The sequence below is a fragment of the Protopterus annectens genome, chromosome 12.part0 (genome assembly GCF_019279795.1).
Source record: "Protopterus annectens isolate FY-2018-M chromosome 12.part0, PAN1.0, whole genome shotgun sequence".
In the NCBI taxonomy this organism is placed as follows: Eukaryota; Metazoa; Chordata; order Ceratodontiformes; family Protopteridae; genus Protopterus; species Protopterus annectens.
This window is the reverse complement of record NC_056746.1, coordinates 1,542,073,703-1,542,094,700: the sequence shown is the minus strand read 5'-3', so window position 1 is coordinate 1,542,094,700 and position 20,998 is coordinate 1,542,073,703. Positions and strand designations below refer to the sequence as shown.

Below are 20,998 nucleotides of genomic sequence, written 5' to 3'. Positions count from 1 at the left end.
GCTTTAAAATACAATACTATGTTGAAAGAAGGCTAGGAAAGTGTTTATAAGCATGGATCACTTCAGTCAGTGACAGCACATTAGCAAGTGAAATAATTAATTAACTGAGAAAATCACATTGCCAGCGGCAGGCCTTTTTAGCTACATTTGATAATAAATCGTACAAATATTTGCATAAAAATGAGATGCAGTCTGATTCAAGCCTTGTCTCCCCCAACTGTGTTATTTATAGATATTTTGAAAATATTCACAATGATTAAATGTTCTACATGTATAAAAAAATCTTTGCCCAATGCAACACAGTCTGATGGACTATAATGCCCTTGTCAGAGAGAAATATAGGGGAAGTTACACAAAACCCCTTTAAACCTCTGCAATCTTAAGTGAGTGCTAATGAGGCATTGGCACAATGGTTAACATCTTTACTTCATAGATGAGAATGTAATATGACGATGTAGACAGGAATTCCAAGAGTGACATGAGGAACAGACAGTGTCTGCATTCTGCACATTTTTGTTGTCATAACATCAGGACTGAGTGTCATACAAGATTCTGCTTGTGTAGTTGAATGCATTTTCTTTTTTCTTTTTCTCTCTTTATTTATTAATTTATTTTATTTTTTTGTGAAATATGTTTAAAATATTCAAAATAGGATCTGTGATTTCTGCCTTGATTCACTATCATGCTGTTCCTTATGAATTTTAGGGCTTTCTTACATTGTTCAGACTTTCTTCTTTTTTCTTAATAACATGAATGCTACTAAATCACAGCTATCCTTTCTTTGAAATGCCACCCCGTGGTTGGGATCAGAAGTTTTGGTTTGTGTGTAGTAAGGTGAAATCGAAAGGGTTTAAGAACTGCAAGGTCCTTAGCAGTAATTCTTTGAATATTGTTACCAATGGAATGTGCAGCACTGCTGTAGTCTGCCAGCCTTCAGTGTGCTTCCACATAGAGAGTGCTTGATCCTTCACATACACGAGTGGTGCTGCTGTTCATGTATATGAGTATTGCTGATGTTCATGTATATGAATATTGCTGCTGTTCATGTACATGAGTAGTGCTACTGTTTGTGTACATGAGTAGTGCTGCTGTTTATGTAAACTAGTAGTGCTGCTGTTCATATACACCTGTAGTGCTATTCATATGAACACGAGTAGTGCAGCTCATCATGTACACGAGCAGTGCTACTGTTCACATACATAAATAGTGATTCTGCTCATGTACATGAGCAGTGTTGCTGTTCACATATATGAGTAATGCTTGCTGTTCATGTACATGAGTAGTGCTAGTGTTTATGTACATGAGTAGTGGTGCTGTTCACATATATGAGTAGTGCTGCTGTTCATATGCATGAGTAGTTCTGCTGTTCACGTATATGAGTAATGCTGCTGTTCGTGTACATGAATAGTTATAATGTTCATGTACACGAGTAGTGTTGCTGTTCACATACACAAGTAGTGCTGCTATTGACATACACAAGTAGTGCTGTTGTTCATGTTCACAAGTAGTGCTGCAGTACAAGAGTAGTGTTGCTGTTCATATGCATGAGTAGTGCTGCTGTTCATGTATATGAGTAGTGCTGCTGTTCATGTGCATGAGTAGTGCTGCAGTTCATGTACATGAGTAGTGCTGCTGTTCATGTACACAAGTAGTGCGGCTGTTCATGTACATGAGTAGCACAGCTGTTAACATACATGAGTAGTGCTGCTGTTCATGTACACGAGTAGTGCTGCTGTTCACATACATAAGTAGTGCTGCTGTTTGTTTATATGAGTAGTGCTGCTGTTCACGTACATGAGTGGTGCTGCTGTTCATGTACATAAGTAGTGCTGCTGTTTGTTTACATGAGTAGTGCTGCTGTTCACATACATGAGTAGTGTTGCTGTTTGTTTATATGAGTAGTGCTTTTGTTCATGTATATGAGTAGTACCGTTGTGTATGTACACGCGTAGTGCTGCTGTTCGTGTACACAAGTAACTTTGCTGTTCATGTACATAAGTAGTGCTGCTGTTCATGTATATGAGTAGTGCTAGTGTTCATGTAAACGAGTAGTGCTTCTATTTACGTGCATAAGTAGTGCTGCTGTTCACTTACACAAGTAATGCTGTTGTTCATGTACACTAGTAGTGCTGCTTTAATCACCTTATCCCCTTCCAGAACAGTTGTAGCATTACACCACATGCAGAATTATATGTTACAGTTCCATTTCCTAATGTTCGTGTCTTGACAGACTGTTTGAATTAGGGGATGACAGCTCTCATATACATGCTTTGTTAGCTATATTACCCTAAATAATTACTCTTCTGATCAGAAAATAAGCAAACAAAACAATGGCAAAGTTTTTTTTTATTGTAAGCTCCCTAAGTTATGCAACAACTCCAGCATCTATGCTTTTGGAAAATCCCTACAACCAGTCACACTTCCTTGATTTAGTATGCAATGTTATGCCACAAGGAAGAACAAGTACAGGGAATGTCTCACTGGAATTAATGAGACTCAATTCCACTACTGTATTTCAGTTCAAAGGATGGACCATCTATATCTTTTTAATGGCCTTTGTTTCCTTAGCAGGATATTTAAAGCAAGTAAAGGTATTTATTGTCACATAAATTGTACCATTTGATGTAAAAGCAGTATTGAAATCAATTGTCACAAGGTCCTATCATAGCTATCAGGTGTTGAGCTGGCTGTTGTGAGCTTATACTATCCATCAGACAAAGACGGTTAATATTGACATTCCAGAAAATGGATTTTCTTTCTACTTTTCCAGTACATAACACACATGTAGATCCCAGATCTTTTTTTCTAAGTGCAGCTGTCTCCTAAATATCATATGCCTAAAATGTGAGTGGCTCAGGGTTTTTTATGCTAGTTCTAAGGATTTATTTAGAATGATGTGAATTCTGTACCCAATCTGTGTAATTGCATGTAACAAGCTATATATTTCATGATGTCTGTGCCATGTCTGTAGGTGATACTACTAAACTATAGTCTCTTTGGATGAGCTGTTAAGCTGAGATCACACATCTATCATAATTCTGAGGGTTGCTAAGTGTACTTCTTGAAATGTGCAGAGGAATCTTCATGTTACCCTGATCATTTTTCCAATCTGCTTACTGATTATCCTGTGTTATCTCTGATAGAAGATGCCATTATGAAAGCTATAAATATAGTCATGTTAACAAAGCAAGGAATAACAAAAAATGTAAACTGGGAGGAAATAAGTAGAAAAAGAAGATTCCCTCTATAGGGGCTAATACAGCTCAAAGATGGCAAAAAACTCTTGATCAGAAAATATATTTCATTATTCTGTATATATTTACAATTACAAAGGGCAACCAAAGTCACACTTCTTACCAAGGAAGAGAACAAGAAGAGAAGCCTTACTGAAAGAAGAATATATTATTCTCAAAAGGTACACTATAAATTGATTTCAGGGGTGGTGTAGCTGATGTCTGAAGGTAAAAAAATACTCAGAGCCAACAGAGGACACTGCACATCAGTAGAATTTAGAACAGCAAATGAAGAGTTAATCATAAGCTTCTATGGATGAGATACATGCAGTGGGAGGCTACTCTAACCCATAGCCAGAAGAAAACAATTAATTCAAATTTACCAGAGTTGTGACTGCATCACAGGATGTGCAGCATAAGAGTCTGCACCGCAGGATGTGTAGCACAAGAGACTGTATCACTGGATGTGCAGCACAAGAGACTGCATCTCAGAATGTGCAGGGCAAGAGACTGCATTGTCAAATGTGCAGCATAAGAAACTGCATCGCAGGATGTGTAGCATAAGAGACTGCACCACAGGATGTGCAGCATAAGAGACTGCATCACAGGATGTGCAGCATAAGAGACTGCACTATAGGATGTGCAGCACAAGAGACTGCACTACAGGATGTGCAGCATAAGAGACTGCACCACAGGATGTGCAGCATAAGAGACTGCACTATAGGATGTGCAGCACAAGAGACTGCACCACAGGATGTGCAGCACTAGAGACTGCTCCATAGGATGTGCAGCATAAGAGACTGCATTGTAGGATGTGCAGCACTGCAGACTGCATCACAGGATATGCAGGGTAAGAGACTGCATCACAGGATGTGCAGGGCAAGAGACTGCATTGTCAGATGTGCAGCATAAGAGACAGTATCACAGGATGTTCAGCATAAGAAATGCATTGCAGGATGTTCATCACAAGGAACTGCACCACAGGATGTGCAGCATAAGAGATTGCATCACAGGGTGTGCAGAGACTGCACCACAGGATGTGCAGCACAAGAGACTGCACTGCAGGATATGCAGCACTAGAGACTGGACCACAGGATGTGCAGGGCAAGAGACTGCATTGCAGGAAGTGCAGCACAAGAGACTGCACCACAGGATGTGCAGCATAAGAGACTGCACTATAGGATGTGCAGCACAAGAGACTGCACCACAGGATGTGCAGCACTAGAGACTGCAACACAGGATGTGTAGCATAAGAGACTGCACTATAGGATGTGCAGCACTAGAGACTGCAACACAGGATGTGTAGCGTAAGAGACTGCACCACAGGATGTGCAGCACTAGAGACTGCAACACAGGATGTGCAGCACTAGAGACTGCAACACAGGATGTGTAGCATAAGCATTTCTGTTGACCTACAACTCTGCCTGCCATTGGAGATTAGGGCAAACCTGAGAAGTTATGGAGAACAGAAGCATTATGTCATGTCCAGTTTTGAACTAGGACAAAAACCTTTTCACAAACTGTGGAGCCAGTAACAATTTTTGTTTTTAATTTCTGTTCTGCCCCTGGAACTGATAACCTGCTGGATGATTCAAGCGTGGTTGTGCTAGTTCATTTATTTACTGGACATGAGCTACTTGTGACATGTTTATTACCCATGCATACTTCTCAACTTATTTTCTCAAGAGTGTTAAAAACATTAAAATGAAAGGGGAGCAAATTACCAAAATCAGAGAGTATGTTTAACTATTACAGTAATTCACATAAGTAAATATGCTTTTTCTTATCAACAAGATGTATGAAGGTCTTGTTGAGTGACTAAAATCTTTAGCAATATACTAGAAAATCAAACATTTCATGAACTTGCAGGTCACAAATATGAGGTAAAAACAGGAATGTTCTAAAAATCTAGGACAGCTAAGAGGTATACATGCTGCAATCTATGTATTTTTATTTATTAACTATCCTCCCCAAGTATGTCTTCATAAGTGCTAAATGACTGAGGATGCGATAAACATAGTATAATGAAATCACTCGCTCATGCCAATGCTGTAGCTTCTTTACAAACCACGTCCACTTTTAAAAGCAGACTGTTCCAGTGTAGTGCCTCCTAGGCATGCATTGAAGACAGACATGCCATTTTCCCTCTCCACAGAGACAGCTATCAAGCTATGTGACCAGACCACTAATTCAAACTTGGTTGTCTGGGTCACATGGCTCCAGCCTTGTACATCAGAGAGGTACCAGAGCCAGTAATAATGTTCCTGGGAAGGAAAGAAGCCCAGTGGAAACACTTATCCTACTTCATACATTACTTGCTATACATTACAAGAGTTTGGTTACATAGGTGGTGTGTAGACTTAGGAAAAGGCAACCTCAGAGAGAGAATGAAAAGGATTTGGCATGTGTACAACTAGAAATGTGATTAAAAACATGTGAAATCAGTCAAGGGATGATGATTTTGAAATGATTTTGTTCATGCATCAAACACGTCTGACAGAAATGAAGGCTGAATGTGGAATTATTGCAAGGTTTTTGACACAAGGACAAATTCCAAGCCATATCTGTCATGCATTTCAGTAGATAAAAATGATAAGGCATGCTTGGAGTTGTGAGGGTAACTAAATGTATAGATAAGAACTTTCTAACACACAAAAAGGGGTGTATGTGTGTGTGTGTGTGTGTGTGTGTGTGTGTGTGTGTGTGTGTGTGTGTGTGTGTGTGTCCACGCCCGAGCTCACATTAGTAGTCCCTGCACTGCAGATGTTTATATGTATCTCTTTAATGATATCAAACTATCTGTTTGATTAAAGAGAAAAGAGCTAAGTGCACAGATTCATAACCCAAAGGCTCCCTTCACTCTGGAATAAAATTCCAGTCCAGGTTAGGCAGAGTCCCTCATTGACTCTCTTCAAGAGGAATCTTGATGAGTGGATGGGAGATCATAGGTTTACCCCGGGTATCACTTCTGTGTCAGTGTTAGACAGAGGCACAGTATACTAACCTCGAAAAAGGGCATAGCAAAATTAATTTAAAATGGGTGGCGAAAGCCAAACACACTCTGGCTAGGCTTATAAATGCCCTAGGGCAGATAGCCTAGTATGAACCTATGAACCTATGAACCTAGTCAGATTAAAAGGTTTAACCTGTGACTTAAGCACCCCTGTCTTTCTAGTTGCCTGCACCTTTTGTTAATTTGACCATATATCTCATTTCCTCTCTGCTTTTACTGGCCGGTGTGAGTAAGCACAAAATTATCATTTTGTGAAATCACTCCCCTTCAACTATTTACATTTATTGGCCACCTTACTGTATTACATAGTGCCAGAATACAAAAGTGACCACCCCGTTTCCGTCTATCTTGCTGTTTTAAAAATAGGGACTCTCCACTAAAACATAACTTTTTAGACAGGTAAAACTAAAGTTACCTACTTTCACATCTAACTTGTCTAGTACACATGGCAGTGTTTAGGATAAACCCTTTTTTTCATCTTACTTTTAAGCATCTATTGCAAGACCACCAGTTTTTGTAGAGTCCACATTCTGCCTCTCAGTAGTCATCCTGGGATTAGTGCTTCTGTTTTCTCCTGGTGAGAGAAGGAGTGCAGTTACATTATTTCCTGGAGACTGCTGATCACCAGAAAGGTTAATAACTGCTTTATAGGTGACAACTTGGAATCTGAGCTTATATTCTGATGCTGGTGAGAGTAGGAGCAGAGTGCATTGATTCCTGACTCTTTCTGGTTGGAGAGTGAGTGTCTGTGCTTAATGTACCTTATTGGTCTGGTTGCTATTCGAGGCATCTACCAAAAAAAGGCTGCAGGCCTGCAGACCCTTGCATCATCTGGGACAAGACTGTGGATCACCAAACAGGCCATGACCTGCTTCTCTTCTTGGGATTGGTGCTAACATTTTGCTTCTGGTGAGTAGCAAAGGACTATTGTATCCCAACAGAGTGAAGCTGTGCTGAGACCAGCATTAGTAGTAGCCAATCAGTAGCCAATCAAGCGCTTCCCCTCTTTTCATCATTCTTGACAAGCTAATTCTTTATTTTTCAGTAAGTACTGCTTGATTTCTTTTTAACTTCAGAATATCTGCCTAAATACGTCATCCTTAAATTTTCAGGGTCTACATATTCGTTTCCCCTCAAGTGTTTGGCAGTGTTCTGTACAGACTCAGACATCTTGAGTGACATTTTTCCTGTAAAAGGACTAAATAAGGAAACATCTCCAGTACTTAGTAATAATGACCATCCCTCCTGGTATGTATAAAGGTCAGTTCCCTGTGTTTTCCACTACTAACCTGGTGAACTTGGGCATTCTGAGGCAGTGTAGCAGCTGCCTCATGTACACAGACAACCCCTCTCCTCTTACCTCTCAGCACTCAGACTTGTGAGAGATGCACTTATATATCTAAAAAGGAAGCCATACACTCTCAAGCCATGATCAGAGTAGCTGATCAAGAGGAGAAGGTCAACACCTGCACCACACCACATGCAACACATAGCCCTCCACAATACCCACCATCACAGCTCTCACATAAAAATGCAAACCACACACCCACCTTCGCGGAGGCTCTCAATAGAAATCTACCCAAACAGCAGAGACCTCCAAAGTAGAAGCACAGTCAACCACCACAACACAGCACAAACCACAAGACACATAGCTCACCTATACAGTGTGCCCCTCAACCTAAGCCCCTAAGGCAAAACAGCTTGTCCAATACACTAATCATAGGTGACTCGATAGTGAGGCACACTGATGTCCCACACACTAGGTTGAATAAGGAGAAGGTAACAGTCAGTTGTCTATCAGTGCCAGAATCTGACACATAACACACGCACTCAGGTCACACCACAACAAGTACAAGTATGACTCTGTCACTGTCCATGTGGGTGTGAATGACCTGAAATGCACCTCCCTGGACTACATGAAAAGAGATGTAGAGGAGCTCTCAGATTATGTGGCCCAGGCAGGTATGACCCTAGCCCTGAGCAGCATCCTACTGTCATCCAGAATGATACTACAGTACAAGCAGAAAATGATTGACTTCAACAATTGGCTAAGTTTCTGGTGTCATTCTAAGGGGATCCACTATCTGTCTGCTTGAGATGACATGATTGACAGACATCGATTCTTTGCCAGAGATGGCCTGCATCTGTCACTCCTGGGTTTCTGGATACTGGCTAAGGCTCTTGCCACCCCTATACTGCCTTTTTTAGGCGATGTTCCAAAGACCAAATTACTGCCATAACAGCTATAAATAAATGCAATCTGAGGGTCATGCTGATCAACGGTAGAAGTCTAAATCTTAAGATGCACTTGCTCGAAGCACTCCTCAAAATGGAGAACATTGACATTTGTGCTGTAAAAGAGACCTGGTTTAAAGTAGCAGAAAGCACCCATGCACTACCGGGCTATAACACATTCCACACCTTTCGGCCCCAGAACATGGACCAAAGCTCCAAAGGTGGTGGTGTCTCTATAGTCATAAAGGATATGCACACCTCCAGACTAGTAGCCCAGCATAAAATATCTGAGATACTTCATTGGGTAAGATGGCAATTCAAGTCATAGCCTGCTATAGGTCTCCAACCATGTCCCAAGACTCTCACTCCACGTTCCGAACCACCCTGGAAACTATTAGGGTCCAACCCAACACGCTCATACTAGGTGACTTCAACAACCCCTCCATCAACTGGGAAAACTACTCACACACCAATACACTGGCCTGATGCTTCCTGGAATTCATCATTTCCAATGCCTTGGACCAGCTCGTTCTTACCCCCACTAGAGGATGCAACATCCTTGACCTGGTTATTACTAACATGGGTAACTGTTTCTCTACACCAATAGTCAGTTCCTCCCTGGTTAGATCTGACCACAAACTAACCACCATGGAAATCCACATCTCACCCACACCCTCCCACAAAGGTAACCACCATGAAAAATTTCTCCAAAGCTGACTTAGGGCTCCTAAAAACAGAGGTGGCTAACTCATGGCACCCATGTCAATGGAAAAAAGATGCATGACTGCCGAATCATACACCAATGCACTGTACGAACAAGTACATAAATGCATGGAACTAGCCATACCCAACAGAACCAAGATGCTCTGCTCCAAAAAAAGGAAGCCAGTCTGGTGGTCCCCTGCCATTAATAAACTCTACAAAAGAAGGAAGAAACTGTTGCAAAAAAAGGTGAAGTCCCAAGACTGGAAAAACCCCTTTATTAGGCTCAACAAAAAGTTGTGATCCCTCATCAAAATCTCTAAATCTAGCCATGAAGACAGAATTTCTGCAGACACTAAAAACAACCACAAAGCCTTCTATAGATATATCAAGAATCACCATGGCAATACCCAGGTTTGCTCTGAGTTACTGCACAATGGTCCCTCCTATACTGAGTCAACAGATATTGCCAACATACTGGCCAACAGATTCAGTGCCAACTTTACCCCCCCCCCAAAGGACCAATCACAATACCAGTGGAATGCCAGGTACCCAGCATTACTGCAGCACAGGTTAAAGCTGCATTGTCCAATTCCAATAATACAGCTTCCATGGGACCAGACAATATCCCTGGATGTGTTCTACATGAACTACAAAGTGAACTGGCTCCACATTTGTGTGCCCTGTTCAATCACAGCCTCACCTCAGGCTTTGTCCCTGTCAAATGGCACACTATTACAGTCATCCCTCTCCATAAAGGGGGAGCGAGTACAGACCCTGGGAATTATCACCCCATTATCCTGATGAGTCTGATATGTAAGGCTATGGAGCACATTATCATGGACCTAATTAACAAGGATATAGGGAATCTCCAAACTCTAGATCCCACTCAATTTGGTTTTGTGAAAGGTAGATCATGCCTGCTCAACCTGGTTGACTTCTTTGAGTCAGTCACCAGAGTTGTGGATGAGGGCAAGGCAGTTCATACAGCCTACCTTGATCTGGCCAAGGCCTTTGATACCATTCCCCACTCAGGAATTATTGATAAACTCACCAAACTAGGCATCAACCCCTGTATCACTAGGTGGGTTGCAAATTGGCTCACAGATAGAACCCACAGTGAGAAAGTAGCATACTCCAAGTGAGACTGATGACCAGTCACTAGTGGAGTGCCACAGGGATCGGTCCTGGGTCCTCTCCTGTTTGGCATCTACTTCCCACAAGTCCAGGCCAACATGGAGGGACTCTGGCTGACCAAGTTCACAGACAACTGCAAGCTGGAAACCATTATTAACTCTACAAAAGGGCCTTACCGAAACAGATGCTTGGTGCCAGAGCCATGGGCTCAAGCTCAATGCCAAGAAATGCATAGTTATCCCCTTTGGGAAAAAAACATGTACCCGTGAATTACCATATAGGTGGCAGTATGTTAAACACCGAAAGTGTGATAAGAGACTTAGGGACACAGCTGGACAGTGGTCTCACCTTTGATAACCACATTGCCACAACAGTCAGGAAATCCTTCCATGTGGCACACCTCATCACTAAGGGCTTTTCATCCAGAAAAAAGGAGGTCATTATCCCACTGTACTCATCCCTCATTAGACCCATTATAGAATACAATGCCCCGTTTGGTATGTACCTCTCAAGACATCTGCAACAACTGGAAAGGCCGCAGAAATACCTCACTAAAAGAATCACAGGCCTAAAGCAGATGCCCTACGCTGACTGCCTTAAAAAACTCCAGCTATACTCTGTCGCATTTCGTCTACTCAGAGGCGATCTCTGCTTAACATACAAGGCCATGTCAAACCCAGAGCTGTTGGACATGCTACACTTAAAGAAATCCTAATTCCTCAGAGCTACACGCTCCAGGGATCTAAACCTTGTCATCACAATAAACAAAACATCCTGGAGGGATAGGTTCCTGACCCAGAGACTCCCCAGACTATGTAACAGACTGCCCATACATGCAAGCAGAGTGCCTCTTTGGCCCTCTTCAAAAGGAACCTTGATGATTGGATGGGAGAAAGGAAATTCACACCGGGGATCATGGCAGTCACCCTGCTAGACAGGGGTCCAGGGAAGTAAATAGTGTGGGACGAAATAGCCAGGGAATTGTTATGGCTAGGCTTGTATAGGCCTTAGGGCTGATAGCCTAGTACCAACCTATGAACCTATGAACCTATGAACCAAAGTGATGTAGACAGCCTACAGAAAGGCCTCACTGAGACCAATGACTGGCGTCAAAACCATGGCCCCTTATGCTTAATGCCAAAAAATGCGTCGTCATCCCCTTTGGGAAAAACTCAGTTCCCACTAATTTCCACATCGATGGAAGCCCACTGAACATTGAAGGCGTTATAAGAGATCTGGGGACACAGGTTGACAGCAACCTCTCCTTATACTATCACATTGCCACTGTGGTCAGAAAGTCCTTCTATGTGGCACATCTCATTACCAAGGATTTTGCATCCAGGAAGAAAGAGGTCAACATCTGTCTCTACTCTTCCCTCATTAGGACAGTCATCGAGTATAATTCCCCATTTGGCATGTTGCTCACTAGACACATGCAATGGCTGGAAAGGCCACAGAAGTACCCCACGAATAGGATCCAAGGCCTTAAACAGACATACTACACGGACAGACTCAAAAGACTCCAGCTATTCTCTGTCTCATATCATCTACTAAGAGGCGATCTCTGCTTGACTTACAAAGCCATGTCTGACCCAGCTCTTATTAGAAATGCTACATCTAAAGAAATTCCAATCCATCCACACCACACACTCCAGAGACCTCAACCTCATTACCACAATCAACAGAACATGCTGGTGGGACAGGTCCATAACCCAGAGATTGCCCATGGTCTTGAATAGACTTCCCATACATGTCAAACAGAGCACCTCACTGGCCTTCTTCAAGAGAAATCTTGATGAGTGGATGGGAAATAGAAAGTTCACCCCGGGGATCACTCCAGTGGCTCTATTTGATAGAGGCACTGGGAACTAATGTCAGCCGGCATGATGCCAGGGCACTTGTATGGACTAGGCTTGTAAAGGCTCCAGGGCCATTAGTCTAATACACACCTATGAATCTATAAAATATGAAATAACTTCTCCTATTTCTCAAAGTTATTTTTATCTTGAAAATGTCCTAAGTTACTTCTAAAGTCTGTTAAAATAATCAGACACATCAGTTGCACAGGTCACAGAAGTGGGTGTTGGATCCACATGTGGACATGAAGAGGTTTTCATTTGGGATATAATATAATATTCACCATTCTTCCAGTGAATAGCAGATCTGTAATCACAAAAGAGAATTCATTTGATGGGAATCATGGACTCAAGTAATAATAATAATAATAATAATAATAATAATTGTGAAGATAGGTGAAGGCTGCCAGCCTAGCCAGATAGAATTTTGTAAATAATTCTGTCATTTGTAAATATTAATGTAAGCCACAGGCTTCTTCTCTTTAACGTGAAAAGGCTGCATTGAATATTGAACTGCAGAAATGTAACAACAACGCACTCTGCTGTAAGAAATCTAAGTCAAGCATTTCATGACTGTCTTTTATGTCAAAATTCAGAGCCAATATGTCTAGAGGGAGGCATCCTGCCTATTGTTTTAAGACTAGAGTTAATGGCTAGAACTTGAATGTGTAAATGTCCTTTATTGCTCTGGTTTCTGACCAAGTGTAAAGAATGTATATGTAGTTTCTGTTAGCCCGGGAACACCAGGGCAGTGTGAATAATGATGTCATGTGAAGCAGCTCTGTGTTATCAAATTAAAGAGAGAATCAGAGAGCTCAGAGCATTTTGTCTTGAGAACATTCAACATCAACAGCACTGACTTGCTCTATATGTAAGTTATTTAGAACTGTGTTTTCTCTTAAATATAACTATGAAATAGGAAGAATAGACTAGTTTGTTTTCTGTGATGTCAGAACTTTTCTACCATATTATTTTAAGTATTTCTCTGTGATCTCTGAACCCTTGACTAGCACCGTGTAGTAAGAAGTATTGTCTTGTGTTTTTATTATGTGTTACTAAATATTTTTTAAACCTTTCAACTGTGGTTGTTTTGTGTTGAGATAATTTAAGCTCTAAGAGTACATTGCATGTATACAGTGATACTGTACCAAGTCACTCAAATAAGCCTTGACTATTCAGTCACACTTACCATTTGGAAAATAATATTGCACAGTAATAATTGGACACCCTTTCAGTAGGACCTTTGAGTAGCTGATATTAGTGGGTGGTGGCAGCTGGTACTACCTTTTAGACTGGGCAGAAAAGGGGCACAGCTGGAGAACCTGTGCCAGCCTTCCCCAGGAGTGTCTGTGTGGTTGTATAAACTCTTATTTCAAAGTGTGTGTGTGTGTCAGCTACTATGGCAGGGACATGAAGCATTGGGTGGACAGAGAGGGTGCTGGAGGTTTTAGCTTGCCCACTAGCCTGAGATCTGGACCCTATAGCTGTGCCAGTGGGGAGACTTATTGGGAACCTGAAGAGAAAGGGAGAAACCAGCCCCAGACTGACTGTGATCTCAGTGTGCTCTTAATGGAAATTGTACTTTACTGTGTGTGTATTTATTATTCTTTTCCTATATGGACACCTCTCACTGGTGTTAGTGGTGAGGATTGAGGCTTCTTGATTGCTGGACCAGTGCACAGGCATAATAATAACAATAATAATAATAATAATAATAATAATAATAATAATAAAATGCTGTCTTAACAATCCTAATTAAACCCTTGCAAGATGACTGAAAAGGAAAAAGAAAAAAAACGTGTTTCCTAAAGCATTGATAGTAAATTGTTTTTCTTTGTCATTTCCTATGAAATTGGATGGCATAACACTCTATACTGACTTTTGCAAGGAGATGCAGAAATAATCTGGAGCTGGAGTCCCCTATGCCCTGATGGCAAGGTGGGTGACCCCCTAAATTAAGCTTCCATTCATTGCACAGATTGGGCTGTATGACAAGATGATTTACTCAGTAGCCCACCTGTCCTGGAAAATATGTAATGCATTAGCCAACATATTTCATTTACTTAGTCTATCTGTCCATCCATCCATTCATCCACCCATCCATCCATCCATCCACAGCCCCTTTTCCCATTTTTACACATGGGTTCCGGGTATTACTTCAACAGTAACAATCATCTAGAGCCAAGGTTCACACTGCTGGGTGGCTAGTCCTGCCACAGTGTTCTTTTATACTACATACTTGCATACACACTCCCACCTGGGGCAAATTTAGAGTGTCCAATCCACCTACTGCCTGTCTTTGGAATGTTGGAGGAAGACTGAGCACCCAGAAAAAAAACCCCACACAGACACAGGAAATGCAAGAAGACTGTGCACAGAAAGCAAACCATCCAACAATCAAACCAGAGAACCTCTTGCTGTGAGGCAACATTATCTGCTGCAACACAGTTCCACCTTTATTTAGTACCACAGCCATAAAATATTTTGGAAAAGAGAGCAATATCTCATTCCGTCTTGCTTGTTTATGTACCAAACAGCAGGCACGATGCTCATGACATCCCAGTTATGATGTGCCTTGAAGAAAGGGCTAAACTATGCAAATGCAGCCTTATGACCTCTAGCCTCAAAAGTCTGATATGCATCTTTCTCTACTGTGCAGATCACTGGTCTGTGGACTGTGATGGAAAAAATAAATACAATGCTGCTCTTGTGAGGCATTTGCTTTAATTACCTAGTCTAGGTATTATAAAAACACATTATGTTATGAATATAAGGAGAGTCTAGGTACCATTGAAGAGCAGGTTTGCAGTCTTCAGGAATGTTGATCTGAATCACTGCTGGAGATTTGTCATGTTAAATCTGATAAGGAAATGATGTCTGTGGTGGCGGCCCTCAGACTCTGAATAAATAATATCTGTTCAAACTTCGTCCTCATATCTGACAACTGACAGAGGTCATGCTCATTGCTGCAAAGAACAGACTTTGGTGAAGAACATCTTTTGTCCGAGACATAGCCAGTTTTGCTGTTGTAACTACTATTATGCGCTTGAAATCTATGCAGATACTTTGGACTTGGGATTAGTTAAAGAAGTTAGATACAGAGTGCAGTGTTATAAAAATGTTTATATTAGCAGTGCACCAGGTGGCTTGTTTTGTGTTCTTCTGAAAAAAGTGGTAAGGTAAAGCTACCCTAAAATAAGACTGATGAGTAGGTTAGCAGCTGCACAGCCACAAGTACCACTCTGTGACATCATCACCACAGTAATATGGCCTCCAACACTTGTAGCATGCCATCAGACTGCCACTGTTCTTAGACATTATGGAAACCTTGTGGTACTGGGGTGGCAGGTTAATTCTGAGAGCTATCTTGTGTAGTCCATTTTTTGTAGACAGACATCTTCAATCAGTGACCTGGTGCTGCACAAAGAAACAGATCAGCTCTTATATATGGTACACTGAAACAGTATCATAAGTGGCAGAAAAGGGCAATGTCCTACCTTGTCTGTTTTTGCTCATACAATTTAGTTATTTAGTTCTTAAATAAAAAAAAAAAAACTCCACAGAGACTGGGGCCGAATCACGAAGAAACACTTTGTTACACATTTATTTATGCCAGTTCGCTGTATGCGATACTTTCCGTAGTGGTACATTGAGATTTTTGAATGTCCTGTGCTCAGTATCATTGTACAGATAAATCAGTTAAACTCTTGTAATAAAAACTAAAGGGCAACATAATAGGATTCATATGAGATTTCACTTGTACTGCACATCAGTTAATCAGGATTCTAGTGCAAATAAGATGTGCTGTGTTGTCTCTGGCTTTGTGCCGTAATATAAGGCAGACAGCCTGATGATGTCACTCCAGATGTTCAACAGCTTGTCTTCTACTGATTTTACCAGTTATCTGTTCAATGTTCATTAGTATCAAAAGCAAAGGCCTGCTGCTGCTCTGGGGTCTTCCTTGACATCTGCCCTTTCTGTCCTTCCAGACTGCTGGATTACACAAGGTACCTAGAACTATGGAAATGCAAAACTAAGTAGAGGAACTGCATAAGCCAGCTTAACCAGAACCTGCATATAAAGTACTGAGTTACACTTAGCATTAGTCTGCAATGCTGTACATAGATTAACTGATTTTACCGTGGCATAAAGAGTCTTCAATTATGCCATGGAGAAGTGTGTGTATTATTATTATTATTATTATTATTATTATTATTATTTTTTAGTTGTAATGTACTAGACTTTAAAGCATGTTTGTAATGTTTAGTGCAGCATTGTGCTACATGTTAAGACATTCTCAGTGAATCCATCAGCCTATTTTTTATCTTATTGTTTATTTCTGCATCATTGTACAGCCCAGTAAATATACACAAAGAACCAGATGGGCCCCTACCTGAGGAGCACTTGCCATGCAATGGTAGTGACACTGCAAGGTGCCATGCTTTTCTTTATTTCTAGAAATGTCTTACAAAAACACTTATTTATTGTGCAAATGTATCCATCTTCAGAATGTTTCTAGATGCACACCAATGATGCTTTCTTCTTTTGTTCTTCTACTTTATTTCTTTGTCCATATTTATACAGCCCACTTAATTATATCATGTGTATCTGATAATACAGTCATAACATGGTTTGGTCATGTGACATCACTGACACACACAGCTTTATATATTTGTGTGTGCGTGTGTGTGTGTGTGTGTGTGTGTGTGTGTGTGTGTGTGTGTGTGTGTGTGTGTGTGTGTGCGCGTGTGTGTGTGTGTGTGTGTGTGTGTGTGTGTGTGTGATAGTGGTTGACTCTGGCATGATTTGTTCTGCTCACACAAGGTCATTGTAGGAACATTTATTTAACGATCTAGTGCAAAATGTTCATACACATGTGACTATCCTTTCCCCCTGTTGCTTTTTTTCTTATCTTAATGAGTATAGACTGTCCAACATCAATATTTCTGGCAGTTTTATAAGCTTTTCATTGCAGCCTTTATTGGAGTCAAGATGTAACAAACTGGATAGGTAGTATACTCCTTTATTTAAATATTTGTTTTTTAATTTACAAACTGTCCATCTCTATCAACTCTAATCCAGCCATGCAAACTAAACAAACCCCTTCACTCAACCCAAATATTGCTATTCTATGTCAGTAAATCCAAAAATACAGATGGTGACAGTTTATTCACAAACTGTGTCCCCAAAGCATGACACACTATACCGCTCTCTCTGCAAAAATAGAACTTCTCAAACCTTTCAAACAGAACTCACTGTATAGTTTTTCAGATCTCTGCTGAAGGTGTTTTCCCCCCTCCCCCTATTTCTCTGTGTCTTAAGTTGGTATAACTGGTTTTACATCCTGTGTGTTATCTGACCATCTCAAGGATTACGTGCATAAAATTAGACCCTCTTAGTAAAAAAGTCTGCATATCATTGCTGGAACCTTCCTGTGTTCTGACAGAGTGCTCTTCAAACTATGTGGAGATATACAGAGCTGAGTAGATTTTTCTGGCACTTCAGAGTTGTGTACTGGTAATTGTTGTTTGACTAATTTTATATCATTGCTGGATGACTTCAGAGTTGTGCACTGTTATTTTTGCTTCACTGTAGTTTTTCAGATATCTGCTGATAGTGTTGATTTTTCCATACCCACCCTCCCTATTCCTCTGTTGTTGTTTTAATTTGGAGGCTTTTGCAGTTGCCCACCCCCACTATAGATATGATCTGGGGCACTCCCCCAAGTCCCATCTCTTTACCTCATTCTACCTAATAGACTGCTTCTGCACTTGTTTTTAGTCATTTTTAATTTAATTGCATTTTTTAAACTGTTTGGTCTAACATTACTACATACTCAAATGTGCTAGCTTGTACTGCATTTGAATTGTTTTGACTGCTGTTTTAGCTACTTTAATGTGTGTATATATATATATATATATATATATATATATATATATATATATATATATATATATATATTGTTGGGTTTTTCGGCGCTTTTCCCGGTTAGGGGTTGCCACAGTGGAACTCCGGTCCGCTAATGATTGGCAGTTGATTTTTACGCACCGAGTTGCCAGCCCTGACGCACAACCTTCAATGAAGGAACGCCCATTCACATGTCTCCATGCAGAAGATGCTCTAGCTGAGAGACGAACTGAACAGCGTCTTACTGTGAAGCGACAACCCTACCGAAGCACCACCATCGCGGATTCACATATATATATATATATATATATATATATATATATATATATATATATATATATATATATATATACATACCTTTCCTGTAAAATACCTTTCCTGTAACTAGTGTAGTCCAGATTCAGATTTGCTGTATCCAGGACTGTATGTACGCTACTGAGCCACCCAAGCATGTGTTGGAGGGAAGCCTTCTAGCTTATCAGTGGGATTGTTAAGCACTAGGTAACCTATCTACCACATAAGGAGTGGTTCTGGCCCAGAAATTGTAGTTATTGGCCATTTGGGCAGTTTTTCCATCTCTCTCAATATTCTGATTTAAAAGCCCGCATTTGCACTTATTTCCCTTCTTTTCTGTAACCAGTTTAGTGCAGATACAGATTCATAGTTTTAGCACTTGAATTTGCTTATTCGTGATCAGCACTTGTTCAGAATTTGTAAGCACTAAATAACCTACTAATTACTACAGCACTCAACCTTCCTCATTACCTAGAGGAAAACAATTTTCGTATTTACTTTCCTCACTTGCTTAGAGAAAAACAGCTCTTGTACTCAGTTTCCTCACTTACCTAGAGGAAAATAGTTTTTTATTCAGGCATGTCCAAGGGTCAGCTCCCAGTGTTCTCTCCTGTCTATCTGATGAATCTGGGCATCTTGGGGCAATGTAGAAATTCCCTCATGTACACAGACAACCCTCTCCTCCTACCACCCAACACTACAACCTGTGAGAGATGCACTTATCTGGCCAAACTGGAGGTAAAGCTCTCTCCAATCAAGACTGATCTTGACAGTTAAGAGGAGAAGGTAAACACTTGCACCACACCACACTCATCACATAGTCTCATTAATCTACACCACCAAAATCCACACATAGAAACACAAAAACATTAGTGGAGGCTCTCAATAATAATCTGCTCAAGCAACAGAGACCTCCAAAGTAGAAATGCAAGCAACCTCCACCCCCCCAACACAACCCAAATGACACATAGCCCATAGGCTCAGTGCGCCACTCAACCACAGCCAATAAGGCAAAACAATGTACCCAACACACTAGTCATAGGTGACTCTATAGTCAGGCACACGGATGTCCCACTCACCAGGCTAAACAAGGAGAAGGTTACTGTCAGCTGCCTGTCGGATGCCAGGATCCGCCACATAACCCATGCACTCAGGTCACTCCACAACAAGTACAAATATGACTCTGTCATTGTCCATGTTGGTGTGAATGACCTGAGACATACCTCCCTGGACTACATGAAAAGAGAAATGGAAGAGCTCTCCGATCTTGTAGCCCAGGCAGGTATGACCCTAGCCCTGAGTAGCATTCTGCCATCACCCAGAATGATGCCGCAGTACAAGGATAAAATGATTGACTTCAACAATTGGCTAAGCTTCTGGTGCCATTCTAAAGGGATCCAGTATCTGTCTGCCTGGGATGACATGGTTGACAGGCCACGATACTTTGCCAGAGATGGCCTGCACCTGTCACCCCTGGGATTCCGGATACTAGCTAAAGCTCTTGCCACCCCTATAGTGCCTTTTTTTGGCAAGGTTCAAATGACAAATTCACCACCATAACAGGAACAGGCAAGCAAAAACTGGGGGTGATGCTACTCAATGCTAGAAGTCTAAATCTCAAAATGCACTCATTCGAGGCACTCCTTAAAATGGAGAACATCGATATCTGCAGTGACTGAGACCTGATTCAAGGCTCCAGAGAGCACCCCTGCACTACCAAGCTGTAACTCATACTACACTTTTCGGCCATGTAACCTGGACCGGAACACCAAAGGCAGAGGTGTATCCATATTCATTAAGGATATCCATACCTCCAGGCTAGTTGCTCAGCATAATGCAGCCGAGGTTATCCAAGTGCAACTAACTCTGGGCAAAACTGCAATCCAAATTGTAGCTTGCTACAGATCACCCAACATGCCCCAGGATTCCCACTCCTCTTTTCCTGATGTACTGGAAAATATTAGGGTTCAACCAAACACCCTAATAATGGGCGATTTCAACTACCCCACCATTAACTGGGAAAACTACTCATGTACCAACTCCTTCGCTCAACGCTTTCTGGAATTCATAAACTCCAATGCCCTGGATCAACTTATCCACACCCGCACCAGGGGCAACAATATCCTAGATCTAGTCATTACCAACATGAGTGACTGGTGTTCCACACCTGAAGTCAGCACCTCATTGGTCCAATCCGACCATAAGCTAATTACCCTAGAGCTCCACATCCGGCCCCACCCCCCATTAAGGAAACCATTGTAAAACAATTCTCCAAAGTCAGATTCATGGCTCTTAAGACAGAAGTGGTGAACTTTATGACACTCATGCAGATGGGCAATACAGTTACAACTACTGAACCCTGCACAATTGCACTTTATAAGCACTTACATGAGTGCATGGATTGTGCTATCCCAAACAGAACCAAGACGCTATCCTCCAAAAAAAGGAAGCCAGTCTGGTGGTCCCCTGCCATAAACAAACTGTACAACAGAAGGAAGAAACTGTTGCAAAAGAGAATAAAATCCCATGAGTGGAGGAGCTCCCTGGTCAGCCTCAGTAAGAAGCTGCGATCCCTGATAAAATCCTCCAAAGCTAGTTATGAAAACAAAATCGCCACTGAT

The 20,998-nt window shown here is 41.3% G+C and overlaps 1 protein-coding gene across 1 annotated transcript in view; it reads left to right on the top strand.

The window, feature by feature from the left end:
- The window catches only part of LOC122816308 (voltage-dependent T-type calcium channel subunit alpha-1G-like), a 403,960-nt gene that overhangs the window by 222,608 nt on the left and 160,354 nt on the right, over positions 1 to 20,998 (top strand). The window lies entirely within an intron of this gene.